The sequence below is a fragment of the Oncorhynchus masou genome, unplaced genomic scaffold (genome assembly GCF_036934945.1).
Source record: "Oncorhynchus masou masou isolate Uvic2021 unplaced genomic scaffold, UVic_Omas_1.1 unplaced_scaffold_1633, whole genome shotgun sequence".
NCBI classification, from domain to species: domain Eukaryota; kingdom Metazoa; phylum Chordata; class Actinopteri; order Salmoniformes; family Salmonidae; genus Oncorhynchus; species Oncorhynchus masou.
In genome coordinates, this window is record NW_027006434.1 from 2,305 (window position 1) to 12,443 (window position 10,139).

The 10,139-nt window shown below is 46.8% G+C and overlaps 1 pseudogene; it reads left to right on the plus strand.

The window, feature by feature from the left end:
- The first annotated feature begins 1,651 nt into the window (after positions 1-1,651).
- Positions 1,652-7,669, plus strand: LOC135531538 (proteoglycan 4-like; annotated as a pseudogene).
- Positions 7,670-10,139: the final 2,470 nt, after the last annotated feature.

Here is a 10,139-nt window from a genome sequence, read left to right on the forward strand (position 1 = left end):
AAAACTGGTTTTGCTTCGTCATTTTGGGGTATTGTGATGTCATTATGGGGTATTGTGATGTCATTATGGGGTATTGTGTGTAGATTGATGAAGGGAAAAATTAATTGAATCAATTTTATAATAAGGCTGTAATGTAACAAAATGTAGAAAAAGTCAAGAGGTCTGAATACTATCCGAATGCACAGTTCAACAATTCTCTCTGTGCAGTATACACTGGACAAGCAAGAAGCTTCAAAGATTGAAACTATTTTAAGGCAGTCTGACAAACCTCTAAAGTTGCTTTCCAAACTGCATCAAAGGTTGACAGAGGCTTTTCCCGATGACACAAAACATGTGAAATAAAAATGAGGAAGACCTGAGAGACGCTATTGTTGATGATGAATGGATGCAGATCTGTAAGAATGCCCAGTTATGTTCATATATTCTCAGACATAAATTACTTAAGACCATCCATAGAATGTTGGTTGTCACGCTGGCCTTGGCCTAACCCACCTGAAACCAATAATGAAAGTTTCACTAAGATCCTAAAGCTGAGTGGGGTGTGTTGGGTTGGGGAGCTGCCGAGCCGTGGACCCCTAGGGGCAGGATGGAGTGACCCAGCTCTATTGCAGGTAAAGAGACCTCTACAGTACTATTAGGCCAATGATATGAATTATGTGGAGGATGAAGTGTTTCTGCGCTGTTAATGTGTAGGTGTATGTGTTTTTATTATTAAGCCTTTGCTTTCTAAAACTTTCCCTTGAGACACATAAAAAGAGATGGGAAGGAAGCTGTGTTGGGGAGAGAGTTGAGTTATTGACCAGGCTGGTGGCGATCGGGTGTACAGGGTTGGCTGGGTGGTCTGGCTGACATTTGATGTAGAGGAGTTCTTAAAATAAAGACAATCAAAAGTTGTCTTGGTACTTTATTTGTAAGAGTTGTTCATTTGTTAGGCTACTGGTTCAAGGTGCAGCACAATATTAAATGATCAAAGATCTAGTTCAGTCTTGTTAATTAAGATATTTAAACACAATCTCTTACCGAGCTTGATGACTGTGGGCATTTTTTGCTTACTTTTTGTTGTTCTACATAGAGACAGCTAGAAGGGTCATATTATATTTGTGTAGAAATGCAGGAAATAAGCTTTAGATGCCCCCAAAGTTTGGAGGACCCCCCAGACACCCGCAGTTATGTCCCACTTCTAAACCAAAGTTGCGCCCCTGTGTCTACACATTGATAGGAATTTGTGTCAGCGTCTCGCTAAAGGTCGTAGTACAAGGACTGAGGACACACAGGAACACGAACACACATAGTGATGTATTACATCATATATCTCAGGGTATGTAAGCTGTGTTCTTCCTAATGGAGGTTGAACAATATTTCTGCACTGAAGCTGGTTTTTTGTTTCCTTGTTGCGGTCTATTTTTTGGCAACTTGTATTGTGCTCTTATTTTCACAAACTACTAGGGTTATTTCTGGATAATGCCACTGACTCTCGTCTAGCAACACGGTACTGACCATTTAATTGGGTTGGAAAGGGATTTGAGCTTGCAGGGAGGCAGTTTCTCTCATTCTATCATACTTCAGGTATTAATCTGTATTAGCAGTATAGGTTAGGCAATATTGCACATACCTGTATTATTGAAGATAGCTTATATCTTATTGAGCAGGAATGGCAGTGAGGTGGTGTTCCTTTGGGTTTGTGTTGTTGGTAGTGTTCACATGTTGTGCTGATGCACAGCCTAACTTGAGGTTTCCTTCGTACAACAACCCCCAACCCCAAATTACAACCTCCACGCCTAGACAGCCCCAATGGCCAGAGCCCCAGTGGCCACAGCTGCAGACTCCCCAGAGACAAGAGCCCCAGAGGCCACAGCAGCAGACTCCCCAGAGACCAGAGCCCCAGAGGCCACAGCTGCAGACTCACCAGAGGTCAGAGCCCCAGAGGCCACAGCTGCAGACTCACCAGAGGTCAGAGCCCCAGGGACCACAACTACAGACTCTCCAGAGACCAGAGCCCCAGAGGCCACAGCTGCAGACTCCCCAGAGGCCACAGCTGCAGACTCAGAGACCAGAGCCCCAGAGGCCACAGCTGCAGACTTCTCAGAGACCAGAGCCCCAGAGGCCACAGCTGCAGACTTCTCAGAGACCAGAGCCCCAGAGGCCACAACAGCAGACTCCCCAGAGACCAGATCCCCAGAGGCCACAGCAGCAGACCCCTCAGAGACAAGAGCCCCAGGGGCCACAGCTGCAGACTCCCCTGAGACCAGTGCACCAGGGGCCACAGCTACAGACTCCTCAGAGGCCACAGCTGCAGACTCCTCAGAGGCCAGAGCCCCAGTGGCCACAGCTGCAGACTCCCCAGAGGCCACAGCAGCAGACTCCTCAGAGGCCAGATCACCAGGGGCCACAGCTACAGACTCCCCAGAGACCAGAGTCCCAGGGGCCACAGCTACAGACTCCTCAGAGGCCACAGCTACAGACTCCCCAGAGACCAGAGTCCCAGTGGCCACAGCTGCAGACTCCTCAGAGGCCACAGCAGCAGACTCCTCAGAGGCCAGATCACCAGGGGCCACAGCTACAGACTCCCCAGAGACCAGAGTCCCAGTGGCCACAGCTGCAGACTCCTCAGAGGCCAGAGCCCCAGTGGCCACAGCTGCAGACTCCCCAGAGGCCACAGCAGCAGACTCCTCAGAGACCAGAGTCCCAGTGGCCACAGCAACAGACTCCCCAGAGACCAGAGTCCCAGTGGCCACAGCAACAGACTCCCCAGAGACCAGAGTCCCAGTGGCCACAGCAACAGACTCCCCAGAGACCAGAGTCCCAGAGGCCACAGCAACAGACTCCCCAGAGACCACAGCAACAGACTCCCCAGAGACCAGAGTCCCAGTGGCCACAGCAACAGACTCCCCAGAGACCAGAGTCCCAGTGGCCACAGCAACAGACTCCCCAGAGACCAGAGTCCCAGTGGCCACAGCAACAGACTCCCCAGAGACCAGAGTCCCAGGGACCACAGCAACAGACTCCCCAGAGACCAGAGTCCCAGTGGCCACAGCAACAGACTCCTCAGAGACCACAGCAACAGACTCCCCAGAGACCAGAGTCCCAGTGGCCACAGCAACAGACTCCTCAGAGACCACAGCAACAGACTCCCCAGAGACCAGAGTCCCAGTGGCCACAGCAACAGACTCCCCAGAGACCACAGCAACAGACTCCCCAGAGACCAGAGTCCCAGAGGCCACAGCAACAGACTCCCCAGAGACCAGAGTCCCAGTGGCCACAGCAACAGACTCCTCAGAGGCCAGTGATCCAGGGGCCACAGCAACAGACTCCTCAGAGGCCAGAGTCCCAGTGGCCACAGCAACAGACTCCCCAGAGACCAGAGTCCCAGTGGCCACAGCAACAGACTCCCCAGAGACCAGAGTCCCAGTGGCCACAGCAACAGACTCCCCAGCGGCCAGAGTCCCAGTGGCCACAGCAACAGACTCCTCAGAGGCCAGTGATCCAGGGGCCACAGCAACAGACTCCCCAGAGACCAGAGTCCCAGTGGCCACAGCAACAGACTCCCCAGCGGCCAGAGTCCCAGGGGCCACAGCAACAGACTCCCCATAGACCAGAGTCCCAGTGGCCACAGCAACAGACTCCTCAGAGGCCAGTGATCCAGGGGCCACAGCAACAGACTCCCCAGCGGCCAGAGTCCCAGTGGCCACAGCAACAGACTCCCCAGCGGCCAGAGTCCCAGTGGCCAGCAGTAACCCAAACTCCAGATCAGAGATGTCAAGTACCGGTTCGGGATATAGTGCAATGTGGAACCCCAGATATTACTCCATCTCAATGTCAGGCTATCTACTGCTGCTTCAATGGACAGCAGTGCTACTATGGGAAGGCAGGTGAGTGTCTGATATTGCTTCTGTCTTGTAATGCTCAGATAATATTGTAATGCTCAAACATGTACTTTTCCCTCTCTTTCCCCAGTGACTGTGCAGTGTACCAGGGATGCTCAGTTTGTGGTGGTGGTGGCCAGGGATTCCACTTGGCCCAAAATAGACATTAATTCCATCAGTCTGTTGGGGGGAAATGACCGCCCCTGCAGTCCTGTTGGCATCACTTCAGCCTTCGCCATATACCAGTTCCCTGTCACTGCCTGTGGCACCACTATAAAGGTGAGTAGAGATAATATGAATGTTATACACTGGCTCGGTATTAATTGTGGATTCTCCCCTGCAGGAGGAAAGTGGTTATGTGGTTTATGAGAACAGGATGGCATCTTCCTTTAACGTGGGGGTGGGACCTCGAGGCTCTATCACCAGGGACAGCCATTTTGAGTGAGTCTTCTCTCTGTAAGATTGAATTGACTTGATTGATTCCCCAGAGGTGATTCAGAACGTCACGAGCGTGTAAGGACTTCGATCTGGCCCATAAAGTAGTGATACAGTATGCTTGAAGACCCTATTGTTTCTCCCTATCTAGGCTGCTGTTCCAGTGTAAGTACTCTGCCACTGCAGTGGAGGCTCTGGTTACTGAGGTGAACACCGTTCCTGCACCCGCTCCTGTTGCTGCTCCTGGACCCCTCAGAGTGGAACTGAGACTGGCCAAAGGAACATGTGACACCAAGGGGTGTCATGACGGTAACGTTCTGTGTCAATTTGTAATATTTGAACGCAATGAAGTGATTTTTAAATATTTTTTATTGACTTTTACAAGTTTTTCCAATCCTGTCTGACTTCCAGAGTCGAGATCCTTCACATTGTATTACACCGAGGAAGACTACCCCATCACTAAAGTCTTGAGGCAGCCTGTGAACGTTGAGGTTCGCATCCTGGAGAGGAAGGATCCCAACCTTTTCCTGATGCTGGAGCACTGCTGGACCACCTCTGACCCCAGCCCTGCCAGCATGCCCCAGTGGGATCTCATCATTGAAGAGTAACTACAGTCCACCTCATTTCCATGCTTGCTGCTCCCTGATTATATGACTTGCTCTTTGTACTAATACTGTATGTATTTTGAACAATATGTTTGAGATCTCTTCGTTGTGTGACATCAAAGGTATCATGTACCACTATGTATTTTTAATTATAGATACAGTGAGTGTACAAAACATTAGGAACACCTTCCTCATATTGATTTGCATCCCCTTTGGCCCTCAGAACAGCCTCGATTCGTCGGCAACGTGTCGAAAGCTTTCAACATGGATGCTTGACAGTTGTGTCAAGTTGGCTGAATGTCCTTCGGGTGGTGGAGCATTCTTGATACACAAATGTTGAGCGTGAAAACCCAGCATCGTTGCAGTTCATGACAAACTAAAACCGGTGCTCCTGGCACCTACTGTATCCCGTTCCAAGGCACTTCAACATTTTGCTTTGTCCATTCACCCATGGAAGGGAACTATACACAATCCATGTCTCAGTTGTTTTAAGACTTAAAAATCTTTCTTTGACATGTCCCGTCCCCTCCATCTCCACTGATTGAAGTGGATTTAACAGGTGACATCAATAAGGGATCATAGCTTTCACCTGGATTCACCTGGTACAGCTCAGCATTTAACACCATTGTACCCTCATCATTAAGCTCGAGACCCTGGGTCTCAATCCCGTCCTGTGCAACTGGGTCCTGGACTTCCTGACGGGCGCCCCCAGGTGGTGAAGGTAGGAAACAGCATCTCCACCCCGCTGATTCTCTACACTGGGGCCCCACAGGGTCGTGCTCTGCCCTCTCCTGTACTCCTGTTCACCCATGACTCGGGGCCATGCTTATAGCCTCCAACTCAATCATCAAATTTGCAGGCCAAACTACAGTGGTAGGCTTGATTACCAACAACGGCGAACGGCCTACAGGGAGGAGGTGAGGCCCTCAGTGTGGTGTCAGGAAAATAACCTCACTCAACGTCAACAAAACTAAGGAGATGATTGTGGACTTCAGGAAACAGCAGAGGGAGCACCCCCCATCCACATCGACGGGACAGTAGTGGAGAGGGTAGTAAGTTAAGTTCCTCGGCGTACACATCACGGACAAACTTAATTGGTCCACCCACACAGACAGCGTCGTGAAGAAAACAGCAAACGCCTTTTTCAGCCTCAGGAGGCTGAAGAATTTGACTTGTCCTTTAAAACACTCACAAGCTTTACAGATGCACAATCGAGAGCATCCTGTCGGGCTGTATCACCGCCTGGTACGGCAACTGCTCTGCCCACAACCGTAAGGCTCTCCAGAGGGTAGTGAGGTCTGCACATCTCATCACCGGGGGCAAACTACCTGCCCTCCAGGACACCAACAATGTCACAGGAAGGCCAAAAAGATCATCAAGGACAACAACCACCCGAGCCACTGCTTGTTCATCCCACTATCATGCAGAAGGCGAGATCAGTAAAGGTGCTTCAAAGCTGGGACCGAGAGACTGAAAAACAGCTTCTTCTATCAGCCTGTTAAACAGCCATCACTAACACTGAGTGGCTGCTGCCAACATACAGACTCAAATCTCTGGCCTCTTTAATAAATGGACTTAATAAAGGTATCTCTAGTCACTTTAAATAACCCAACTTTAATAATGTTTACATACCCTACATTACTCATCTCATATGAATATACTGTATTTATACCATCTACTGTATCTTGCCTATGCCGCACGGCCATCGCTCATCCATATATTTATATGTACATATTCTTATTCATCCCTTTACATTTGTGTGTATAAGGTAGTTGTTGTTAGATTACTTGTTAGATATTACTGCACTGTCGGAACTAGAAGCACAAGCATTTCCCTACACTCGCATTAACATCTGCTAACCATGTGTATGTGACCAATACAATGTGATTTGAGTCATGTCATGGAAAGAGCGGTTGAAGTGGATTTAACAGGTGACATCAAAAGGGATCGTAGCTTTCACCTGGGTTCACCTGGACAGTCTATGTCATGGAAAGAGCGGTTGTTCCTAATGTTTTGGGCACTAAAGTGCTTTGGACAGGAAGGGTTGGATTTTGCAACATGAACTATCTATTACTCCTCTCTCTCTTTCCAGTTGTTCCTACTCCAATGATAATTACCTGACCACCATGGTCCCTGTGGAACGTTCCTCTGGCCTTCTGTACCCCAACCACTACAAACGCTTTACCCTCGAGATGTTCACCTTTGTGGATCACACTCTGTCTCCCCAGAAAGAGCGGGTAATTGGCTTGCTTTTTTATAATAGAAACTTCATTTGATATACTATTTACTTTTCACTTTAACTTCTTTTATTCTGTACTCTCTCTACAGATTTTCATCCACTGTAGTACCTCTGTGTGCTACCCTACTCCAGGGGTCTCCTGTGAACCGAAATGCAACAGGCAAAGTAGGTAGTGGTTCTCCCTTTATAAAGGCCTTGCTTGGGCACCATGGCCTCATATTTGAAGTGTCTCAGAGTAGGAGTGTGATCTCCAATCAGATCCTCCCTGTCCATAATCTTAATCGTTATACTGATTTAACAGACAACTGATCCGAGATCAACACGTCTATGTTCAGATGCTTTGTTATTGTGAATGTGACCCAGGTTCTGTTCTTATCTGTTTCCGTGGTGTTTTTCAGGGAGAGATGTTGCTGCTGCTCTGAAGGAAGACTATACAGACTGCTGTGGTCTCCAGTGGAGAAGTGATCCTGTTTGACAAAAGCCTGTCTCCCCTTCAGACCACTAATTCAAACAGCCACCGTTTGTAATGGGGTATGAAATAATGTACTCTGTACTTCCATACCGGCATTTTTCTTGACGATACTTTCTTTGTTCTTGATTTGGAAAACTTGTCTCTTATAAACGTCAGTGTCCAGTTGCTGGTGGTATTCCAAAAATCGGAGAATATTCAGAAACATATTAAATCCACTTTTGCACAGAGTGAGAGGTGGCCTCCCGATTTTAGCTGCCAGACATCTTGCATTTCCCAAACATCTTGCAGGAACTAGTCGTTTCTATGCGGCGTGGCCACGGCTGACAGCATGTCACAGTGCGTCCAAAAACAAAGATCTATACACGTGCAAGAGGCGTTTTCTCAATCTATGCAAAACGTGAATATAATAATTTTCTGAATATTCTCTTTAGCTCCACTTGCAACTAGACACAGAAGTGCGCTTACCCAGGCATTTCCTACATAAACACTGGAACATTTCAAACAAATAACGAAGAAAGTATCACCAAGTAAAGGTTCGTTGGAAATATCCCGATTACAGCAAGACAGCAGCCTCAGACACAAACTTTAACTCTATATGGCTATAATACAACATGGGCTCTGATTTTGCTACGTATTTATTGTTTCTAATAAACAGTTGTACCACAAAGTTAGTAATTCATAAAAATGTTTTTTTACTTATTTGTGCATATTGAAGCCTACTCTCTCGACATAAAAATGTGGATATAGGATCTGTAAATCTGGTAAAGGTTGTTATGTGAAGGCATTGTCCTAAGTCTCTGGACACCTTTGATAGCAGTGGTCAGGTTGTTATGTGAAGGCATTGTCTAATTCTCTGGACACCTTTGATAGCAGTGGTCAGGTTGTTATGAAGGCATTGTCTAATTCTCTGGACACCTTGATAGCAGTGGTCAGATTTGTTATGTGAAGGTATTGTCTAATTCTCTGGACACCTTGATAGCAGTGGTCAGGGTTGTTATGTGAAGGCATTGTCTAATTCTCTGGACACCTTTGATAGCAGTGGTCAGGGGTTATGTGAAGGCATTGTCTAATTCTCTGGACACTTGATAGCAGTGGTCAGGGTTGTTATGTGAAGACATTGTCTAATTCTCTGGGACATGATAGCAGTGGTCAGGGTTGTTATGTGAAGGCATTGTCTAATTCTTGGGACACCTTGATAGCAGTGGTCAGGGTTGTTATGTGAAGGCATTGTCTAATTCTCTGGACACCTTGATAGCAGTGGTCAGGGTTGTTATGTGAAGGCATTGTCTAATTCTTGGGACACCTTGATAGCAGTGGTCAGGGTTGTTATGTAGAAGGCATTGTCTAATTCTGGGACACCTTGATAGCAGTGGTCAGGGTTGTTATGTGAAGGCATTATCTAATTCTTGGGACACGTTGATAGCAGTGGTCAGGGTTGTTATGTGAAGGCATTGTCTAATTCTTGGGACACCTTGATAGCAGTGGTCAGGGTTGTTATGTGAAGGCATTGTCTAATTCTTGGGACACCTTGATAGCAGTGGTCAGGGTTGTTATGTGAAGGCATTGTCTAATTCTTGGGACACCTTGATAGCAGTGGTCAGGGTTGTTATGTGAAGGCATTGTCTAATTATTGGGACACCTTGATAGCAGTTTTCAGGTTTGTTATGTGAAGGCATTGTCTAATTCTTGGGACACGTTGGATAGCAGGGTCAGGGTTGTTATGTGAAGGCATTGTCTAATTCTTGGGACACCTTGATAGCAGTGGTCAGGGTTGTTATGTGAAGGCATTGTCTAATTCTTGGGACACCTTGATAGCAGTGGTCAGGGTTGTTATGTGAAGGCATTGTCTAATTCTGGACACCTTGATAGCAGTGGTCAGGGTTGTTATGTGAAGGCATTGTCTAATTCTTGGGACACCTTTTGATAGCAGTGGTCAGGGTTGTTATGTGAAGGCATTGTCTAATTATTGGGACACCTTGATAGCAGTTTTTCAGGTTTGTTATGTGAAGGCATTGTCTAATTCTTGGGACACCTTGATAGCAGTGGTCAGGGTTGTGTAGAACTATCATTCTGGGCCAAAATACAGAACAGATTTAGTAGTTTTTACTATATAAGGTCTGTAGGTCAATACTAAATTGCCTCAATGACCACGTTTATATGCACACAGTATTTAGTGTAGTAGCGCATAACCCGCTTAAGGTCTTTTTCGGGAAAAAGCTTTTTAAATGCACATTTGATATCCTGCTCATGAGTATCCCTGTATCCTTGAATAAAAGAATATTCCTCATTTGAGTTCATAGGGGATAAATGGAATATTCCTCATTTGAGTTCATATGGGATAAATGGAATATTCCTCATTTGAGTTCATAGGGGATAAATGGAATATTCTATTTGAGTTCATATGGGATAAATGGAATATTCCTCATTTGAGTTCATAGGGGATAAATGGAATATTCCTTATTTCCAGTTCATATGGCATAAATGGAATATTCCTCATTTCAGTTCATATGGGATACATGGAATAT